General features: G+C 39.6%; 1 pseudogene; it reads left to right on the plus strand.

Moving 5' to 3' along the window:
* The first annotated feature begins 671 nt into the window (after window positions 1-671).
* On the plus strand, window positions 672-22277 carry LOC122639091 (annotated as a pseudogene).
* The last annotated feature ends 72 nt before the right edge of the window (window positions 22278-22349 follow it).

Below are 22349 nucleotides of genomic sequence, written 5' to 3' on the forward strand. Positions count from 1 at the left end.
ATCTGTGATTTTGTTTTAGTAATTATTTATTTTAATTCACCAAATAAACAATTACCTTGATAAGATGCATGTCAATTTTCATTAATTTATTATTAAAAGGCATGCATTATTTATGAACTAAAATCATCATGCATTGTTGGCATGATATCTGATTATAACAAACAAGTGAAATTTTTTTTCTTTACACTTACTTTGTCTTGTAAAATTACGCATTTTGTAATTCTTTTTCTTATCTAAGTAGATTTAGCGAATCACGTTTAATAACTCACAGTCCAAAATACTCACCATACACCATTTTCTATTCTCTTCTCCCGTCTAATGATTTGTTGTTAAAATATGAGAAAGAATTATGATGTTGAAACCTCAAATGATAAGATTGAGATATTGAAGTAAATCATTGAATTTATCCGGTAAGTGCATATTTGTCTTAACTCACAGTCCAAAATGCTGGTGTGGTGTACCTAAAAAAAAAAAAAAAAAAAAATGCTGGTGTGGGAAACTTAGAGAGAGGGGTAATTAATTGCCTTAATTGTAATATAATCATTTTAATTATTATAATTTGCTCTATTTAATTTTTATTAGGTTGAAAATTGAAACGGTCACGTTCGGAGTAAAAGTAACAAAGGGATGAGGAAGACGCCCGGAGTCTACGTGTGTGAGAGAGAGAAAATATCCTTTTTCTTATTCTCTCTCTCTCCTGCTGCCTCCCATCATTTTAGAGATGTCGGAGTTTTGACCCTTTTCTGCTCTGCACATAATTGCTTCAATTCTTTTCGAATTTCGTCACTTCATCGGAGAAGTCGAATACCAGATCGGGTTTGCAGCTCCAGTGTCCCAAAAGGCTTATTTGGTGATTTGTTTCGGGGCATGTAAATAGTGAATAGCTTGTTTTGGTATTGGGGTTCTGCGGGAAACCGGTTACAGAATTCAAGTTTCTGCAATTATGCACTTGGGTTTGATTTCTTGATGGTCTTGGCATATGGGTTTTGTGGATGGTGGGTTGAAACGGTTTCTTTGATCGATAAGGATTGATTTGGTGATTGGAGGAGCAGCAATGTAAGAAAGATTGGTTTGGTATCTGAACTCTGAAGTTGGAGAAGGTTTATAGTAGAAGAGGTACATTTTTTTCATCGATTTTTTTTTTTGAGCTGTCGAATTTTATTTCTTGAATGATTGATGTATGAATTTTATCTGCATGGGATGTTTATTGTTTGGGTTTTGATCACGTTTGGATATTGGGTTGTTAAACTGCACTCGATGGGACGGTTTTGATTCATCTTGTTTTGTTTGATGTCATGAAATTTAAAGTTTAGGTTTTTGTTTGTTAAGCTTCCTCCAGATAACAGGATTAAGAACTTTGTTCTTTCCCAGACTGAAGAAGGGAAAGGAAGTCGTCCTTTACATTATTCCCAAATTATACTTGTTTTTTTGTTGACATAACTTTGGGCTATTGTAGGTGTTCTTGTACGGCAGACCGCAGAAGTATGCTTCTTCTGTTTGCTTTTTTTTTTTTTTTTTAAATAATTTTTATATGAATATGATACCTCATACAATAGTTCAAGTGGGCATTTCTCTTGTTTTACTGGTATGCATAGTCTCCAATGGTAGTGCCGTCTGTTTGATTCCTCATATCAAAAGATTGACGTTAAATCCTATGTGTTGCATATCCTTTGGGTTTTCATCGTTTTAATCCTTCTTTTATTAGAGCTTGCTGGTTTATCTGTTGTGGTTGTCTTGTCTTATTGGTTTCATATAACTTGACAACCCTGTGTCAGGAATACCTAGTCTTTACTTGAAATGGAAATGGACTTCTGCTTCATTTCACAAGCACGCCAGCTGCCCTATTGCCATTTCATCTTATTTTTATAGTATATCAAGACTTTTTCTCTGCAGGTCGTGAAGAAAGTTTATGTTAGTGTGAATGCTTTCTTCTTGTTATTTCTCATTCACTTTTGAATTATTCTCCTTAAAATACAGATGGCAGTGGCCTGTTGTGTCCCAGAATTAGTTGTTTAGGTGCAGCTCTTGGAAGGTTGTTTTTCCTGTTGTTGTGGCCTCCGGCTATTTGTTTATAAAGTTATGTTGTTTTGTTTCTTCTCCTTCTTTTAATAAAATTTTCTTCTTTTTCCAAACATCCCCCCCAAAAAAAAAAAAAAAAACAAAAGCTAGTTATTGGAGACCTACGCTAAATTCCAGGGCTTTCTTGGTATCAATCTTGCAGACATTTCTTTCTCTCATTTTTGTGTTGGTAGTTTCATTGCAGGAAGTACTTGGTCCAAGATTTATCTTCATTTACAACTGTCCCTTGGAGTGTAACTAGATCACAAACCTGAGTGCCTTTCTTTCCTTTGATGCCATTACATCATAATCAATACGTCCCACAATAATTACAGGCCTAAAGATCGTGATGTCTATAGCTCTATTAAACTTCAGAGAAAATGTTACAGAAGTTGTAATTCATATTTGTAGCCTTTTTCATGGAAACTGAAGCATCACTTCCATGAAGTTCTTTTCAATTGTAGACCAGCATTTCTTAAACATTGAAATAGGATTGATGTAGGACAGCCAAGGAATATCCTAAAGTTGATGTAGAATTAGGGTTCCTTGGAATTTCTTGTGTAAACGAGTGCAATTGATGTTAGCACCAGCCAAACTAAGTAGTAGGCCAAGAGGGGGGAAAAAGAAGGAAAACAAAAGAAAAGGAAAACAGCTGCTGGCTGCAGAAAAGTAGGGTTGTAACACTAGGATTTGCAAAAATTAGGTTTGCAATATTGCAATTAGGATTGGAGTATTGCTGGGCTGGTGGTTGGTGGAAAAGCATGGTTTCAATGAAGTTGGATGAAACTTTTAGGGGCTAGAGACTTTATTCCCACGTAATCACTAGATCCTGCCCAAGTTTAGGTTCATCAAAGGCGTATTCTATCCTCCTATTCTGTGGTGATAAAATTGAAAATGGTTCTTGCAATTCTAGGATGATAAGTTGATAACTGAGCAATTCCAAATAGAAAGAAGAACATTAATCTCTCTTCTTCTTCTTCTTCTTCTCAATTAGAATGAAGTTCTTTTTCAATTGTAGACCAGCATTTCTTAAACATTGAAATAGGATTGATGTAGGACAGCCAAGGAATATCCTAAAGTTATGTAGAATTAGGGTTCCTCGGAATTTCTTGTGTAAATGAGCAATTGATGTTAGCACCAGCCAAACTAAGTAGTAGTCCAAGAGGGGGGACCAAGAAGAAAAAGAAAAAAAAGGAAAACAGCTGCTGGTTGCAGAAAAGTAGGGATGTAACACTAGGGTTTGCAAAAATTAGGTTTTCAATATTGCAATTAGGATTGGGTTTTTGCTGGGTTGGTGGTTGGGGGAAAAGCATGGTTTCAATGAAGTTGGATGAAACTTTAGGGGCTAGAGACTTTATTCCCACATAATCACTAGATCCTGCCCAAGTTTAGGTTCATCAAAGGCTTATTCAGTCCTCCTATTCTGTGGTGATAAAATTGAAAATGGTTCTTGCAACTCTAGGATGATAAGTTGATAACGGAGCAATTCCAAATAGAAAGAACATTAATCTCTCTTCTTCTTCTTCTCCTTTTGTTGAGTGTGCTGCATATTGTTTTAGTAATAACTCCTCTCTGCACTATGACAGCCGTGCTATTGTTTTGGCTTTAATTTTTTTTGTTTATCATTTGTCTCTAAGTTGCTCTATTATCTTGGTACATGTTTGTCTTGAAACCATATTTCAAATGACATCTGGATCAATGTTCAGGAAATTAGAGCTTATTTGTTTTCAGTTACTGGAGGATTTGATTGTGCTCTTGAAACAGGTTTGATGGAGATATCATTGATAAAAGCTCTCCTCAACAGTATCTCTCGGTTCAGTCAGTTATCTTCTTGTGACAACATAAACTCTGAACTGGTTCAGAAGTATTACCAAAAGTTGGATGAGCTATTGAAGCTGTTGAGGCCATTGCTTGATGCAATAATTGATTCTGAAGTAGCTTCAAATGAACAACTGCAAAATGAATTTGAAGCGTTGGATGGGTTTGTTGATGAAGCTAGGGAGCTTGTTGAAAGCTGGCATCCAATGACGAGTAAAGTTTATTTTGTATGTTAAACTATTTCTTTTCTGATAGTTCATTGTGCTTTTTAAGGATAATAAGAAGAGATTCTTTGTGAGAAATAGTTGGAAATTTGCCAGTTTTATTCGGTGTGATGAATTGCTTTTGCTGATGCACTATCCAAATTTTTTCATGTAATTGATTGTGACAAAATAAAACTGGTTGTTGATCCTGACCTTTTGATACATCACATTGCTTGATGCAGTCGATAATGTAAAGGTAACCTATTTATGCATAAAATAGAATCTGGCTTGCTGTATTCTTAGGATCATTTTGTAGTTTAACGTAAACATATCTTTTTGCAGTCAATATTGACATGATTTTGGTTGTTCAAATTCGAAAAGGGTAATTCTTATTAGATGATATAAATGATGCCATCACTTGTGTGGGGCATCATCTCCAGTCCAAGAAAGAGCCCTTTTGTATGGCATTATTGATTAGGGGATGTCTAAATGCAGCAGCTTTTGAGTCACAGTTTCAGTAAGGTTAGGGTGGTACTTAGGCTGCTATTTAAAATCTATACTAATATATTAAAGAAAACCTTCCTATTTTCACGGATGAAGCCCAACACATTTTGTTGTTTCCCTAAATAACTCTCCGCATGTTGAATAAGTCTATCATTCCAATCCCTTTGTGGTCTGTTCTTTCTTCCATTGCTAGGCAGCTTGGCTCTCACCCTTGGGGTTTAGGAGGTGACTTCAATGTGATAAGATTCGGCCATGAAAAATTGGAGGTGGTCATTTGGACTTGGAAGCTATCAACTCTTTCAATGATTGTATTGAGGACTTGGGTGTTAATGATCTTAGATGGACTGGGTTCCCTCTTACTTGGTGCAACAAAAGAGCAGGTTCTTCTAGAGTTTCCTGCAAGCTGGACAGGGTATTGGTAAATGAAGATTGGCTCTCAGCCTTTCCTGCCTCCCATGCTAACTTTGACAATCCCGACATCTCTGACCACTCCCCCATCTCCCTCACTATCCAGCCTTCCACTTCCTTTGGCCCCAAACCCTTCAAATACTTTGACATGTGGTCCTCTCACCCCTCCTTTTCAGCCACTGTCCTCCAAGCTTGGGAAAAACCTCTCTTTACTTACACCTCCCCTCTCATTGACTTCTCCAGAAAGCTCAAAAATGTCAAGGCTGCTCTCAAGGATTGGAATGCCTCCACTTTTGGTAACATATCTCAGCAGGTCTTGGATTGCAAGGACAGAATTGGCTCTATTCAGGTTAGGCTGCAATCGGATCACTGCAATGAAGACTTAGCTTTTGAAGAGAAAGCTCTTTCTCTTGAGCTCTCCTCCTTACTTGCTCAAGAAGAGAGCTTCCTGAAGCAAAAATTCAGAATCAAGTGGTTAGAGTTGGGAGACTCTAACTCAGCCTACTTCCATAGATCTATGAAGGCCAAGATTAATGCTAACTCCATTGTTCACGTTACTGCCCAGGATGGTTCTATGGTCTCCATTGTGAATGGCATCAAAGACATAGCTGTTCAGCATTTTAAGGATATCTTCTCCAACCCTCAGGTGCCCTCTCCTCCCATCCCGAATGGACTTCTCAACAAATTCATTCCTTCGGCTCTCCTTGATTCCTTGAGCTCCATTCCTAATGAAGATGAGATTGTGGCTGCCATTCATTCCCCTAAGGTTTCGGGTGCTCCTGGCCCAGATGGCTTCAGTATGGGTTTTTTCCTAGCTACCTGGGATATAATCAAGCAGGATCTCATTGCAGCTATTGTCAGCTTCTTCTATAACCCTTATCAGGTCAAAGGAATCAACCACACCTTCCTTTGCCTTATCCCTAAACAGGAAGGAGCTTCAGCTATGAATGACTTCAGGCCCATAGCCCTCTGCAACCTCATGTACAAATTCATTGCTAAGATCCTTGCCAGGCGCCTCAACAGTGTGGTGGATATTCTAGTCAATGACAATCAATCGGCTTTCATCCCTGGAAGGCACATCTCGGACAACATCCTTATCTATCATGACATTGTTAGAGGCTTTGAGAGGAAAAGTCATGCCCCCTCCATCCTCCTGAAGATAGACATTCACAAGGCCTTCGATTCCTTAAGGTGGGATTATATCTGTCAAGTGATGACCAAGATGGGATTCCCCTCTAATTTTGTTAACTGGGTGAAGGCTTGTATCTCTTCCACAAAGTTCTCGGTTCTTGTCAACGGCAGTCCTGCTGGTTACTTTGATGCTTCTGTGGGAATAAGACAAGGCTGCCCCCTATCTCCTTATTTGTTTACCTTGGCTTTGGAAGCTCTATCCAGGGAAATTCAAATTAGCACTGATCAACAGCTCATCACTTCCATGTCCAAGGGTAAAGCTCTCAACTTGTCTCACTTGGCCTTTGCGGATGACCTAATGATCTTCTCTAAGGCTTCCCTTGCCTCCCTGGACTCCATTATGCTTTGCTTGCAGCACTTCCGTGAGTTATCGGGTCTTCGCATCAACCCTTCTAAGTCTCTCCTGTTCTTTGCGGGGTCTCGAGCGTTTAAGGCTACTTTGTTGAATAGGTCTGGTTTCCAAGAAGGCCATCTCCGACCAAGTATTTGGGTCTTCCTTTGGTCCCGCGGGCTTTCAGCCATCATCATTGCACTCCTATGCTCGACCTCATCCGGAAAAGGCTTGAGTTATGGAAAGGCAAGTTACTCTCTTATGCGGGCAGACTAGTTCTTATCAGATCAGTTTTAGAATCATCTTATATTTACTGGTCTGGTATATATGGGCTACCTCAAGCTGCTATAAAATCCTTGGAATCTCTTCTGGCTGCCTTTCCTTGGAAGGGTAGTGATACTTCTAGATTCCTGCGTCCCCTTCCTTGGGCTGCTGTGTGCCTGCCGAAGAAAGAAGGTGGCTTGGGCAGTAGAAGAATTAAGGAAGTGAACTTAGCCGGCATCTCCAAATTAATCTGGAAAATTGCTTCAAGGCACAAGAGCATTTGGGTTGACTGGATCTACTCGGGGCCCCTTAGGCATGACTCCATTTGGACGGCTTCTACGTCGAGTGATTCTTCTTGGGTTTGGTGCAAAATGTTAGATTCTCGACACTTGGTCAGCCATGTTATCAAAACTCAGATTGGGGATGGACTATCGACCTATCTTTGGCTGGATCACTGGCATCCAAAGGGTCTCCTTCTTCCCCTGGTCACTCCTAGGATCATTTACACTTCAGGTCTTCACAGGCTCTCTTTGGTGGTTGACATCCTTGATCACTCTAGCTGGGCTCCTCCTGCTACTTCCTCTACGGTCCTTGCAAGCATCTGGAATGATCTCTCTTCCATCTCCAGAAGGCCTATTGGCAGCCAGGACTGTGTTAACTGGTTGGCAAGCAACCCTGCTATCTTCTCCTCTAAATCAGCCTGGGATCTCATTCGGCACAAGGGCCCCCTCGCCCCCTGGAGAAAGCTGCTTTGGTTCAAGCACCACATTCCTAGACACTGTTTCACGGCTTGGAGGATCTTCAACCACTGCCTTCCTACTCAGGCCTTCCTGCAGCATCGCCACAGTCCTGTCTCCTCCTCTTGCTGCCTATGTTGGAACAATGTGGAAGACACTGACCACCTCTTCTTCGAATGCCCAACTGCGGCAGCAATCTGGAAAGGCATTCTCCAAAAATGCTGGCCAGCCCCTAGGAGAATCCTCCCTTTCTCTAGGGAATGGATTTGGATTGATATGACTTTTGGGGGCCGATCGGTGTGTGACACTGTTGGAAAGCTTGCTTTTTGTGCTACCCTAAACCAAATTTGGATGGAGCGTAATATCAGGAAATGGACCTCAAACTCTAGAACCTACCAGCAGATTTGGGATTCCATCTCCTTCGATATTCGGGCGAAGTTTTCGGCTGCTCCTCCCTCTGTTTGTTCTAACACCCCAAGGAACAGGCTTATTGTTGTTTCCTGGGGCCTTACTTCTGTCTCCTTTGATTCCCCTAGCCAGCTAACCTGATGCTGGGGTTCTTTATTTTTTCTTGGGTTGCTCCCCCTTTGAGGGCACTGTAATTTTCCTTTCTTCTTGGTAATGAATTTCTTATTCACCCAAAAAAAAAAAAGTCTATCATTTCAAAGGGTAAAATGATAAAACCCACTCACTTGTCCTATATTGTTACAGTTAACAAACTATTCGAACTCCCTCCACTTACTTATACAGTTACAGTTACCAAAACTATTAAAATTTACTCATCTCATTTTGCTTAAAAGAGTCTTTCCCTCACACACTCACTCTTTGGTCACCGGTAGAAGATAATGAGAGGAAATGCAAAAGATCATCGGCATTTACTCACCAGTTGGAGAACACCAGAAGAGAATACAGGTACTTCTTTTGCTTGCAGGTGCTGATGCAGTTATGTGTAGGATATAGAGACTTATCTATTTGAGTTATTTTTGTATTTTCTCTCTCTCTCTCTTCCTCTTTTTTTTTTTTTTTTTTTTAAATTATAAAATTCCTGTTGATGGAGTGGTAGGATAGAGTTAAAGTAACTTTAATATTCTGTTTCAGAATATGATTAGAAGTCTTTATTTATTTTTCTCTCTTTTATATAAATGGATGTAACCAACGATAGCTTGGTTAACCTTTGTGCTGGGGGGTGGGGTGGGGTGGGATATTCTTGCTTAACCCTCTCCTTTACTCTTTAAAATATAGCAACCTGTGGTTTTTTTTCGGCATTTAAACTTCAAATATTTCTGTTAGATATTTCAATCTGTAGGATCCTAGATTTTTCTCTCTTGTGTTGAACTAGTTTTTGGTATGACAACAAATTGATATTTTCAGAGCATAGTGATGTAATGGGGTACAAGGGTAATATTGTCTTTGTACTAGAGGTGTGTTATTGTCTTTTTACTAGTTCTGGAATGTTCGTCCTCCTATCATAAATAAAGTGGCTGTGAGCACATTGTTCACAAGCCAGTATTCACAGAATTCCACATTGCATTAGAGCGGGAATCCATCCGGGAATCCTGGAGATAATTTTTCAGTTCTCCTCTCCCTTTCTCTTTCTCTTTCTCGCGATCGTGACCTAGCCCCTCCACCACCGCCAATACTCCTCTTTCGCCACCCACCTTCCGCCTCACCCCCACCCCTCTTCCGCCTACCACCACCCTCGGCCACCCTCAGGCCTTCAGCCTCCCTTCAGCCACCCCCTTTCCGCCTTTTCGAGGCCCTCTCGAGGTCCTCTCTTCCTCGTGGGAGGGTTTCCCCACCACTGCTGCACGCCTCTTTTTCTCACCCTTGGTGGTGAGTTAACTCCCACCAAGGGGTGTCCGTGTCTCCTATGTATTAAAAACACCCTTTGTGTTTTTTTCTCTTCCCCGATGATTCTTTGATTGAGTTTTTTCTACCCAGCAGTCATGCCAGAAGATCCTAATATTACCACTGCATCCTCTGGACACGAAGGCACGACTCAGCACGATTTCCTTCCGTTCCCTACCAGCTCCATTAAATTAAATGGAAGCAATTACCTGATCTGGTCTCGCTCCTGCCTCTTCGCTCTTGGTTCCCTTGGTCTCTCTAGCTATATCACAGGAATGGTAGCCAAACCTTCTGATGCTGGTCCTGCACAAGGCAAGTGGGTGACTTCCAACTTCCTTGTTATGTCATACCTTGTTAACTCTATGGATCAAGAAATTGCTGGGTGTTATCTTCTCCTTGATACGGCTGCGAAGATTTGGAAAACAGCCAAAGATACATACTCCCAAGTGGGCAATGCTGCTTCTCGGTATGAACTCCGCCAAAAAATTCATTCAACCAAGCAAATTGGAGTTATTCTTTTTCCCACTATTATTCCAAGTTGTGTACCATGTGGCAACAACTAGATTTTTATGGGACTTTTACTGCTATTTGTGATGTAGATACTACTGCCTTTCAGAAGTGGGAAGAGGACTTGCGTGTTTTTGATTTTCTTGCTGGACTAAACATTGAACTTGATCAAATCCGGGCAACAGTGCTCAGTCACGATCCTCTTCCTACACTTGAACAAGCCTATGCCATTGTTGCTGTTGAAGACAGTCGACGGACAACCATGGTTCTTCCTGTTACCCAAGAATGATTTGCTCTTTTGTCTGGCTCCCAGACTACTACAAGGGGGACTACTTCTCGTGGTACTGGGAATGATCGTCTGGGCAGTGATAGCTCTCCGGTCAATTGTGATTACTGTGGTAAAGAACGACATACAAAGGACCGCTGTTGAAAACTTAATGGGCGTCCTGCAGATACTCGTTGGCGTGGCTCCACTTGTTCTAACACCGTCCGGGCCATCCAAGTATCCTCTGAAGATCAATCTGCTGATCAGTCCGGGCCTCTTTCCTAGGAGGAGATGAAGCACCTTCGTAATCTGATGACCAGGCTGGACCCTACGGCTTCTTCTTCCACATCTATGGCTGCCTCTGCAATATCCTTAACCAAAATTTCTGGTTCAGGTATTTCCTTTAGTGGTAGTTGCTCCTTTGTTGATTCCACCTCTTGGGTAATTAACTCCGGCGCAACAGATCACATGACATGTTTTCCCTCCATTTTTTTGAATTACTCTCCTCTACCTGGTAATACCAAAGTCCGTGTTGTTGATGGTTCCCTTTCCTCCATCTCTTGGAAAGGGACTGTGCAATGTTTGCCTTCTATGAGTTTTTCATCTGTTTTACTTGTTCCTAATTTTTCTACTAATCTCTTGTCTATTAGTAGTATCACCAGAGACTTGAATTGCACAAGAACCTTTTTTCCAACTCATTGTTTGTTTCAGGACTTGGACACGGGTTGTATGATTGGTAGTGGAAAGGTGGTTCGTGGTCTTTATGTGCTTGACGGCTCATCTTCAGAAAAATCCACTTTGGCTTCTCAGGCTCCTAATTTTGGTTCTTCGGATTCTGCTCTTTCTGAACTCAGTAATGGCATCGCCATCTTGGCCATCCGTCTATTGGGGTGCTGTCTGCTTTATTTCCTAGTTTAATTAAAAGTTGTAATCCCAATAATTTTTCTTGTGATGCTTGCACTTTTGCAAAGGAAACTAGAACAATTTATCTAGTTTTTAAGACAATAGAAGTTTGTTTCCTTTTGGTGTAATTCTCTCGGATGTGTGGGGCCCTACCCGGTGTGTGTCAAATTATGGGTACCAGTGGTTTGTTACTTTCATAGATTGCTTTAGTAGGACTACCTGGGTTTATTTGATGCATAAGAAAAGTGATGTGTTACCAACAATTGCTTAGCTCAGTTGGTGAGCCGTGGTGCGTTTCATGCCCATGCTCACCAAGAGGTCTCGGGTTCGAGTCTCTTGGCTGGTATCTTATCCCCTCCCTGGTTCGATCCCCCCCCCCCCCCTTCTATCAAACTCTATATGTAAAGCTCCCAATTAACCAAAAAAAAAAAAGTGATGTGTTCACATGCTTTCAACTCTTTCACTAGATGGTTCAGACTCAATTTGATGCCCGTGTGAAGATCTTTCACACCGAAAATGGAAAGGAGTACATGGACAGCTGCTTTCGCAGTTACTCTAATTCTCATGGCATTACACACCTGGACATCCTATGTTGACACACTAGCTCAAAATGGTGTTGCAGAGAGGAAGAACCGACACCTATTGGGGGTTGCTTGCTCCCTCATGTTTACCATGAATGTCCCTCCATGTTTTTGGGGGCATGCTGTTCTTGTTGCCTCCTATCTTATTAATCAGCTGCCTACCCGAGTTTTGGATGCTCGCTGCCCTCTTGAGGTGCTTTTGGGGAAACAATTCGATGACAGTTATTTCCATGCTTTCCTTGTCAAGTGGAAAGGTCGCCCACGCCAAAACAACACATGGATTCATGCCGATGACTTTAAGAAGCTCGATTGAGAGTTATATGATCGTTATATGTCCTCCATCCATTCGTCAGAGACGAATGTTTTCAAGCTGGGGAGAGCTGAAGCATTACATCTGCAAGAAGAAGAATAGGAAGCCGCTGTCCAAGTAGTAGTGTTAGTGGTGGATCCATACTTAGTTTTTTTTAAATGTTTTTATGTTTTTAAATTGAACTGGCCCAACCTGGTTGAACCAGTGGTTCAATTTAAATGACTTGAGTCACCTTTTATTAATATGTAATTTTTTTTGAGTCCACACCACACTCCCACGATTTAAAGAGGAGTGTGGGTTTAGTTAAGTCGACTAGGGGTCTTTTAGACTCCTAGGCTGAGTAGGTGGAAGGCTGATTAGCCCTATTTAAGTTTATGAAATCATGGAGCATCTCATTCTCCACTTTTTGAAAATTAAAACTTCTGTTTGCAAGCTTTTGCTTCTCTTCCCTTGTGAAGACCGCTTTGTGGTGATCAAAGCAAGGTGGGATTGGTGTGTGATTCAATCGACACCTTGCGGTTTGAAGCCTGGTGGTTCATACAAGCTTCCCTTCAAGTTCTCTTCTTCAAGATTCGATTTTTACTCAAGGTTCTGCTGCTGCCAATTGTTCACTGCATCTACAAGTAAGTTTGAGCCATCCCCAACCCAATATCTCTTCCTCTAAACCTTCAACAGCCCAACCCTAATTTTCCCCTTTTATTTTCTTCAATTTCCCAAAACCTAAGTCACTCACAGACCTAACCCTCCATCAGAATCCATCCAAATTTAAGCCACAACATCCTCACAACATCCCCTCCACTCGATCCAGACCTTTCCCCCTTTCCATCCTTAAAACCCTAACTTCCATCGATTCCCATTAAAACCCAAAACCCTAATTTTCTTATTCCAGCAACATCCAGCTATCTTCTGCCCCTAAAACCTTGGTCGAGTGTCACTCTCTACCCCTAGAGAACTTGACTTGAACCCCCTGCCCTAATTCCATCTCTAAACCCTAGATTCCATTGCTTCCATTTTTTTCAAAAACCTGAAACCCTAACTAGCTGCCATTTAAATTCTTACACTTCCACTCATCAAACCATCACTGGACCAATACTGATAGACTCCCCTACACTTGCCTAGCATAACCATACCCTCAAACCCTAACCCTAATTTTGACCTAAAACCTATTTCTGCCCTATTCGGATTGCCTGTTCATAGCAGATCCTGAAGCTTTTTGGCTCCTAGCTCGTCTCTTTGCCACCTAAGACTACATTAGTTGCTTATTTATTTTAATGCCATTGATTTAAAAAAGTCCTTAGATCATAAAAAAAGTTCATATAACAATTAGATATCACTCACAGTCAAATATCCCCCAGTTCAAGGTTCAAGGTCTTGGTATCTAGGCTGGTTTGGTCAGCCAAAAAACCGAGTTGTCTTGGTAACTCGGCGAGATCTCGGCCAAGTTGGTGCATTTTTTATGTCAAATTTTGGCCCTTGGTTTTGGTGGCCATAGACCTAATTAGGTCATGAAACTTGCAGGACAGCCTATTTTAGGCCCTATAGACATGGTGGAACCGTTCATTTTTAAAAACTCACATCAAAAATGGTAGTTTGACTTAAGACCCTAGGTTGGTAGTGTACGCTGTATATATATTAACCATTCCAGTTGTGCCACTAGTGGATGACAACTTTGCTATGCTGTTTTGTCTGCATAAAAGATTTTTGCTTGATGAAGCTGATGAGGCAAAATGCAAATAAGGGAATTGTAACCAAGCCCAAGTAATTATGTATGTAAGGCTGGATCACGAACAAGCTAGCCCCATGCAGGATCTTCTTGAACCAAGTTTAATGCTGGTTTGGTCTTAAAAAACTGGGCAACAGTTGATGAATGACTAAGATGATTAATGGCTTTAATGGTCCAGCAACACTCCCTCAATAACAAAGTTGCATTTACTTGATTTGTTGAACCTCGATCAGAATTTCCAGCTGTAACCCCTAATCTTTTGTATCAATTATTTGCAAGTTTAACAGTTGAAGTACACCATCGATTGGATTCAGATTTGCAGCTGATACTCCTTAATCGCTTGCAGAACTTGTAGGAGATCATACAATGAAATCGATTGAAATAAAAAAAAAAGGAAAAATAGAAGATAGGATAGAAGGATAAACCGGATTGAGTCTCTCATTCTCTCCCATGGGCCTCTCACCGTCCCAACTGTATCTCTCAGCCATTAATGGTTTTAACCAAACTCTTTTTTTTTTCAAACTTGACTTGGCTGTATCGGCCTTTTATCTTTATTTATAAACTTCAAATCGAGTAAATAAAAGGTGCCCTCCTTGCGTGGAAAGAAATGCCTCACAAATCGAACTTTATCCTAAGTAGAAACTACTTAAATGGTATTCCAATACCAATATAATTAACAAACTAAAGAGTCCTTAAAAAGGAAACTACTAATTACATAAAACAACCTATAAAATAGAAACTAATCAATAAACCCCCCACACAAGGGACTATGTCTTCCCTAAAATATAGGACCATGCAGAAAAGATCTTCCATGCCTCTTCCTCTCGCATGGCATCTTCAATCTTGATCTCCAAGCTAGCTGGCTGTGGGCCCACACAAACTGTCCTCTTATAATGAATATCTCTGTGAAATCAGCAAGATCGATAGCTATATTGTCCCTCCCCCCCCCACAAAACAAAAACAAAAAAAGAGGCTGGCCGATAGCTATCCTTGGGCAGAATATAGGCTGGGAAATTGGAATTAAATAATTCCATAATATGGGCCAGGTATGGACCCAGTCTGAAACCCAATCGATGTACCAATTCTGCATCATTATGATAAGGCTCCAACTCCAAGAATTTTTTTTCGAAGTAAACATTCATTTTGGAAACTTGGATTTGATGGTTCCAGTTTGTTATATTTTCTCCCACTGAGGGGAGCTTTTAATAGCATTAGAAGACAACCCATTGAAAGAGAGTCGATAGAGCTGAGTTGAGCCAGTCTCTTGTCAGATAAACTTGTAATTAGTGTTTATAGAGCTGTTCCATTGGGAAAATATTCTTGGTCCTGCTTAAGCATAAATGAACAACTTACTTGCTGACTACTAATTGCCAACAAATTAGCTACCAATTGCATAAACTTGTTTGCCATGTGCATGTCATCATCATGTGTATCAAGTTCCCTTGCAGCCGCTATGTGCCAGAGTTCTTTTTCAAGCTTTTCCATCAACATTTGGGAATTCGCTTTATCCATTTGTGAACTCTTGGCTTTCCTTGAATCCTACCCACTTAGTTCCACCCGTAGTTCAAAAACTCGCATTTCGGTCAGAACGAAATGAGCAAAATATACTGAAATGGGCGAAATTTTTCCGAAACAGTGCATTTTTTACCATTGTTCAGTTGGCCATATTGCAGCGCAAACTGCCATATTAGGCTCTGATACTTCAGGGAATCCTTATTTTAGCTTATATAAACATATGTATTTATATTGCAAGAAAAGACACATAAAGTGGTGGTTTGGATTTGCACCGTCGGTTGGAAGTATACGCCGAACCCCATTGTATACCTTGTGTAATATTTCCTATTCTATCATTGTTTTAGTACTAGAAGACAGAACAGACAAGTACAAGAAGTAAATTATGCCCCATGAATAAAGAAACATAATATTGATTAATTATTTATGAAATAGTGCAAAGTACATGTCACATAGACACCCAAGTCCCAACAATACAATGCTATCTACAAATACATGAGTACAAGCTACAAAGTGGACCCCCCAGGCCATAGATGGCTAATACCATGAACTATGACGTAGACGATTGAGCCCACTTATGAAGAAAACAAGCTATATTAACCAAGGCACATAATTGAGACCTCTAAAACAACTATGTAGCTACTCATTATTTTCCCCCTAACCCTCATATTTTTTTTCTTAATTAAAACATATATTTTTGAAAAAAAAATTCGGCCTAGAACAACAAAAGCAATTTTGTTACAGCATAATAAGCCTCATAAGCTCTTCAAAACTCGCTGAAATTATTTTCATAATTTTTCAAACCAACACAACATTATTCCTTATTTTCACTATTTCTGAATTTTTGAAATTTAAAAACTAAAAATTAAATTTAATTATTTACCGGGGGAAATTTTTTTTGACTCTGTGAGGTTGTGGATTGGCCAATAGTGTCTATAACATATATAAAATTGAGCCCCATCCAGTTGATATTAACCTAAATTTGTTCATATTTTTGTTGTAGAAAAATCCATTTATAAAGCCAGAAAAATTATATATATATATACAACAACAACAACAACAACAACAACAAACTAAGCGTTATCCCAACTTAATGGGGTCGGCTACATGGATCCAAACAAAACAAAATAGAGAAAACAAAGATATACTAAAAAAGACAAATGGAAAATGAGGAATAAATAGAAAGATGAAAGATAGTGTTGGAATTTTTTTCTATATATATATATATGTAGAAAAAAATTCCAACACTGTGAGGAATAGATCGGGCTCCGGTATTTGACGTATAAAATTTCATCACCAACTTTCAGGTATTTATCATATTTTTTGCAAAAATTTTTATTTAAGAAGAAGTTAATTACCTGGATATGTTGAATGTGGCCAAATCTTCACCAATTTACAAGAACCGATGTCTGTGGAGTGATGTGGCAACTCCCAGCAGTGTATTCCAGCAGTTTGATGAGGTGAGGTAGCCAAAATCCAAGAAAATAAGGGGTTTTCTCCTTACCACAGGCAAAATGGGGGAGACAGTCGACTTCTTGTAAAGCGAAAAAGTTGTTTCTCCGAAACGACATGACACAAGGTCGAAATTTTGGCGAAACACTGAAATTTTGACCGAAACAGTGATGATTCTGAGTTTTGCCTTTTGTTTCGTCTCGGACATGTCGAAATTAGCAAAATTTTACCGAGATTTTGGCGAGTTTTTGAACTATGATTCCATCAGTGTGCCATTACCTTTTGCTGTTGGTGGAGATCAATTTCCAGGAATTAATCCAATCATCATCTTAATTATGGTTTATAGAGTATCTTGGGTTTAAATTGCTGTCTGGCTGGCTGGTAGACCGGTCACAATTTTATTAGGTCATGCAGCAATGGAATTCTGGTGTTAACTTAAGCTGCCTAATGTTTATGTTTTTGTATGCTTTTCCTTCTTTAGTTAGTAACATTTCTTTTGGTCATTATCGATACTTGAAGTTTTTCAATCCCATGACTGGAATCTATGCAGTTCCATCCCCCAAACCCCTTTTTGAGTGGTTAGATGGGAAATCAATCAGAAGACACATTAGAGGCTGGTGGAGCAACACTTCTCCCAGTGGCCATAGACATATGGAGTTGAAAGGAGATACTAATTTATCAAAAAAAAAAAAAAAAAAAAGAGCAAAGAGAATCTCATGGATGTTACCTCTAATACATTGTGTATTTCTAATAACATAATGGATAGGTAAATCCTGATTCTCAATAGCATATACTCTATTGGGCCAAATGGAAAATTCTCTTTGCTCTTCCAGTATTCTAATGGTCTATTTTGCGCTTTTTTTTTTTTTGGAATTTGTGGACATTTAAATGAGGCTTGAAGTAGGTTCAATATTTCTATACTTGTATACTTTTATTCCTTTTCCTTTAAAATTTTTTTAAAAAAAAATTATAAACATCGCGAATTTTCTAATTACCTTTGAGTGGATTTGTTATCAGGTGTTGCAAATTGAATTATTTATAACAAAGATTCAGGCTTCTGGTCTGGAGCTTCTCCGGGTTCTAAACTCTTTGCGTGAATACCTCCCTGGTGATTTGAGTTCAGCTTCTCTTGAGGTACCAACATAATTTTTAATTTGGAATTAGTTTATCCCTTCACATCCATCCTTAAGGTGATGAATTCTCTCAGCAATTCAGACCTTGGTAACTGATGGTACTATGTTTTATTACCCGATAAGTAGCATCGGTTGGATGATCTTAACTACAAATAACTGATATCAACAATTCTTGGAGAGAAAATCTGCATGCTGTAATTGATGTCTTGAAAGACAATTTTCACATTGTTTGATCATCCAGCTGATGCAATTGTAGGGAAGTGGGAAAATCTAAATGTCTTCTGCTGATTTTGGTACCCAGATTGAGGAGATAGATAATCACTAGGGTGTCGGTGTGCAAATCTTGAGTTCCATAATGAAATATGTCCTGCTTTTTATTTCTCCATTCTGACCCTGAGAATGATCAATTGCAGCACTGTATTCAGAAACTCAGGTGTATAGGATGTGAGCAGACATCAGTTATCATAAAACAAGCTATTAAAGATCAAGTGGACAAAGCTGTACCAAGCTCAGAGAGCCTGGTTAAGGTTGCAGACTCCTTAAGCTTGACGTCAAACCAAGAACTTCTAATGGAGGCTGTGGCTCTTGAAAAGGTCAAAGCAAAGGCTGAACAAATTGAAAAGGATGGAGAGGTTGAGGACATAGATCACATGATTGCTCTTGTCATCCATATGCATGACCGCCTAGTAAAAATAAAACAGTCGCAGAGCACTAACCCTGTCCCCATCCCTGCTGATTTCTGCTGTCCTCTTTCTCTTGAGCTGATGACAGATCCTGTGATTGTGGCCTCTGGACAAACCTATGAGCGGGCTTTCATCAGGAAGTGGCTTGATCTTGGTCTTATTGTATGTCCCAAAACCCGCCAGACTTTGGCCCATATTAACCTAATCCCCAATTATACTGTCAAAGCTCTAATTGCAAATTGGTGCGAGTCAAACAATGTGAAACTGCCTGACCCTGTGAAGTCAATGAGCTTAAACCAACCCTCAACTCTACTTGCCCATGCTGATTCAGGTGCCAGGGACTCACAAATCCCACCACATTCAGTTCATTCTCCCACCAGGAGCAACCATGCAAGGTCGCAAGAGTCAACTAGGTCCATGGGTTCACCAAATAAGAGCTTTTTATCATCTAATGGACCCCATATAGAGGGAACTTCTCCTTCACATCCCCGTTCAGCATCTGAAGGTGGAATTGGAAATGGACTTGCACTGGATGTTGGCAGAATATCACTAATGAGATCTGAAGATAGGGGGGACAATTTAGGAGAGAGAAATCATGCTTTAGGTGCTCAACCTTTGGTGGCATCAAGAAAAGAATTTCCTGAAGCAAGTGGTTCAGGCGAACAGCTTCAGGGTCATAATCGTAGTGCTTCTGTATCAAGCACAGTTTCTAGTGCAGATTGTCCCCAAGGAACACCAAAGGATACCAATGAGGTATCACGGTTATCCAGTGATATGGCCCATTACAGTAGTGATAATTCTGGAGAGGTGACATCTGAGCCCCCAGGTCCAGCTACGTCAGCACCACATAGAGAACCTGAGTTTTCACCACGGTTTGAGATACGATCTAGAAGCCAAACAATTTGGCGTCGACCATCTGAGAGATTTGTTCCGAGAATAGTCTCTTCACCGGCTATTGACACAAGGTCTGATCTATCGGGTATTGAAACCCAAGTTCGGAGGTTGGTTGAGGACTTGAACAGTAGTTCTGTTGATGTGCAAAGAGTTGCCACAGCTGAACTTCGCCTTCTTGCTAAGCACAATATGGATAATCGAATCATAATTGCAAACTGTGGGGCCATAAGCTTGTTGGTTGGTTTGCTTCACTCAACAGACACAATGATACAAGAGAATGCTGTTACAGCACTTCTCAACTTATCAATCAATGATAATAACAAAACTTTAATTGCAAATGCTGAAGCAATTAATCCCCTCATTCATGTGCTTCAGACAGGAACCCCGAGGCAAAAGAGAACTCAGCTGCAACTCTTTTTAGCCTTTCAGTCATTGAGGAGAACAAGGTCAGTATTGGTCGATCTGGGGCAGTTAGACCTCTGGTCTCATTCCACATCGTATTAGTGTCTCCCTCAAAGACCCACTTTCTTTGTATGACCACTTCATCAATAAATGATTTTAATGTATCTCTTTTTAAGCTCCACCACCTTGTCCTAGGGCAAATAAGCTCAATTTTTTTATGACTCTGTGTAGTGAGGTACATATCCATGACCACTAATCTATGTTATATGATTAGGCTCTCCTCTGGTATAACTTTACAGTCCTTACATAACAATCTATCAGACCTTTTAGTTAGAAAGAAATCTATTTGGCTACTATGATGTTCACTTTCAAAAGGTAATTAAATGTTCATCTATCTTTTTAAAGGAAGTGTTTACAATGTATAGATCATAAACAACAACAAAATCTAAAATTGAGATCTTCTCTTCATTCCTCTCACCAAAACCATATCCTCAATGTACACCTTCATAGCCTCTACGATCTTTCCCAACATGTCCATTCAAATCACCCCTTATAATAATCTTTTCTCTTTGATGAAAACCTTGCACTAAACCATCCATTTGTTCCCAAAATTGTAACTTACTACTTTCATTCAACCTTACTTGAGATGCGTAAACGCTAATTATATTGACATTATCTCTGAATCTTTTAACATCATCGCATTATTCTTTAAATCTTTATCAATTATTATACCCACTCCATTTCTATTACTTTTATCCCCCGTGTACGAAAGTTTAAAGTCGTCCAACTCTTTAGCTTTTTTATTCTTCCATCCAGTCTTTTGAATACAGGCTATATTAATCCTTCTTCTCCTCACAACATCTTTCAATTCTAGACTCTTACTTGTTAAAGATACAATGTTCCAGATACTAATCTAATTCTATACTCTTGGACTAGTTTCTTTACACATACCCATCCATGGTGCGAGAACCCTTGCCTATCTGTCACTGCATCTAGGCACCGACGCAGTCGCATCGCTTAAAGGAGACGTCCTAGCGCACCCTTGTTCACTTTTCACTACACTAGGGTCATAGTGAAGCGCGTTGTTTATTTTTGGGGAAATTTCTTAGATCCACGAGATTAAAAAAATAATTACAAGATAAGTATATTTAAATTTGTTTTAACCAATAAACTCATATCAGTTGCACAATTTGTTGGGTTTCTTCTTTTTGTTTGGCGAGAAACTTGCAAAGACTAGCACAAGTGATTGAGATAAGCTTAGGCTAAGTCTTATCGAATGTAAGATTTTGAGTTTGTCAAATTCTAAGATTTGTTTAAGCTTTGATGATGTTGCTGACTATAAGCGGATAAGAGGGAACGAAGAGGGGAAGAAGAGGAAACCCAACGAGTTGTGCAACTGATATGAGTTTAGCAGTTAAGCTACTAAGCCTTAAGTTATGGAAAGAACTTATGTCAAAGGGTAGTTTAGGAAGTTTAATTCTATTTTCTTATGGGCAGGACAGGTAATAACAAATTTGGGGATTAAACAAATCTTTTAAAAATCTATATTTGTGGATGTAAAACAAATTTTAAATATACTTATCTTGTAATTATTTTTTTAATCTCATGGATCTAAGAAATTTTGCCTTTATTTTTTCGGGGAACACCCTAGCATAACGTTTATAATTTAATGTTATAGAATCCATTTAAAAGAGTTTGGCTGCATTTTCTTTGGTGTTGACTATCAACTTACTTGACACACCAACCCTCCTCCTTTATCCGGGCTTGGGACTGGCAGCAAACACTGGCAGAGTTCGCCGAAATAAACAGATAGCAAATCTAAAAATATTATTCTCTGAGATTGGTCTCATTTCCTTCTTATCACATTGAAGAGAATAACCTAGGGCAAGATTTACTTTGATTGGTCTCTCTTTATTGTTACCAAAAGCCAGTGTTTTTCTTTCTTAATACTAAAACGCCAATGTTTATACAAAAATATGATGTGTCAATAAAAACTGCTAAACAAACCGGTAACGGTTGCTTGCGCAGAGCAGAACCAAATAAAATTAGATATGCCAAGGATTGATCCAAAAGGGTCCCAATTACTAGGTGCAATGAAAGATAACAGTTCCATGCAGCGGTTAGAAAATGGAGATTTTTTAAAAACAGAGAGAGTTGGACAAACCACATTGCTGACAGCAATGATGGGTAAGGAACATGGAGAACGTTGATCAGCAGCAACATTGTTGCAGAGGGGAGAAGACCAGGAAATAAGGTGGAAAGCAATGCATAAATTCAGACACGACCTACCTGCTAAGTTGCAAATTTTGAAGCTTGAATCAGCCTCAGAAAGACATAGGAACACTCAAATGCCCACACTTTGCTAAAGAATCCACAAGGTTCTATAAAATCCAATACCTGTAGCATCCTTGATTTCTTTCATGTTTCTAGGAGGCACTTGCCTATAACCAACATATAATCCAATCATCCATGATCAACTGCAGGAAATGCTTGACTTCAAGTCCAAAAGACAATGATCCACAGCAGACAAAAGGACCTATAGTACCTTAGAGATCGATGCAAAGAAGAGAAGGTACAGATTCAGTTTGATTATAATTTTTAACCACAATTATTAAAGATGGA

The sequence above is a fragment of the Telopea speciosissima genome, chromosome 9 (assembly GCF_018873765.1).
Source record: "Telopea speciosissima isolate NSW1024214 ecotype Mountain lineage chromosome 9, Tspe_v1, whole genome shotgun sequence".
Classification (NCBI taxonomy): domain Eukaryota; kingdom Viridiplantae; phylum Streptophyta; class Magnoliopsida; order Proteales; family Proteaceae; genus Telopea; species Telopea speciosissima.